Source organism: Micromys minutus, assembly GCF_963924665.1.
Source record: "Micromys minutus genome assembly, chromosome: 4".
Classification (NCBI taxonomy): domain Eukaryota; kingdom Metazoa; phylum Chordata; class Mammalia; order Rodentia; family Muridae; genus Micromys; species Micromys minutus.
The window spans coordinates 61,469,809-61,470,765 of NC_137973.1; the positions used below are offsets into that span (position 1 = coordinate 61,469,809).

General features: G+C 42.0%; 1 pseudogene across 1 annotated transcript; it reads right to left on the reverse strand.

The window, feature by feature from the left end:
• Positions 1-525: 525 nt before the first annotated feature.
• On the reverse strand, positions 526-739 carry LOC308419807 (serine palmitoyltransferase small subunit A-like; annotated as a pseudogene). The gene has a single exon. The product of its transcript is annotated as a serine palmitoyltransferase small subunit A-like (transcript).
• Positions 740-957: the final 218 nt, after the last annotated feature.

Genomic DNA, 957 nt, shown 5'->3' on the forward strand with positions numbered 1-957 from the left:
ACTGTCCTCCTGAGGTCCAGCTTGCAGATACTTACTAAAGTAAGTAGTTCTCAAAGTATCCACCCTCCCATCCCCAAATTCTGTATTGTTTCTTACAAAATTTTGATCAAGAGTAGATATATATCCAGGCAGATGTATATGCCATACGATAGCAAGAACAGTAAAGCCCAACTTAGGGCTTTAAAAATAGAAGGCAATTAAGATGTACTCAAAGTTACATTAGGAAAAGCTTTCACTTGATAATATTGAAACACTCACAAAGGTTAAGAAAATACTAATATCAAAGTACAAATGACTACAATGTTAAAATAGATAAAAGCTACTGTATAAGAGCCTCTTTTGAAATCAAAAAGAAAACACACATGAGTCAGGATGATTTTTTTTTTCTGTTCTACTCATGAAATTTAGTTTTTGTATTTATAAGGTTGGTTATGTTGACATTCGAAGAGCATCTCACATCTGGTGAGGTCTCATCCCACAAGGTGGATCTTCCCCAGGAACCTCTGGATCCTGGTCACATCTTTGTCACTGTACAATTTCAAAGTAATGCAGTATTGCCATGATGTGCTGGGGCATACAGACGTAGCCGGTACAGCGCCATCCCCACAACAGAGACCAGCATCGAACTGAACAGGGTTCGCTCCCAGGGCTCCAGCTTGTAGAGAGCAGTGACCAGCAAGTACTGGCAGTAGAACCAGGACATCTGCTTCCATGCTCGCGCCAGCGCCATGCCCGCCATGCGCTTCCCGCGATGCAGCAGCGTCAGGTGGGCCCACGGTCCGCTCACCAACTAAAGCTCCTGGCCTTGGGCATAGACGAGCGTCTTAAGAAGGAGGTGAAGTGTATGAAAATACATCAAAGGTGATAATACCTGACTTTACTCGAACTAAAATTTTCTGTTTGACATCAAGACAGAGTGGGAAAAATCAAACAATATAGCTGTTCTTTTATTTTCCA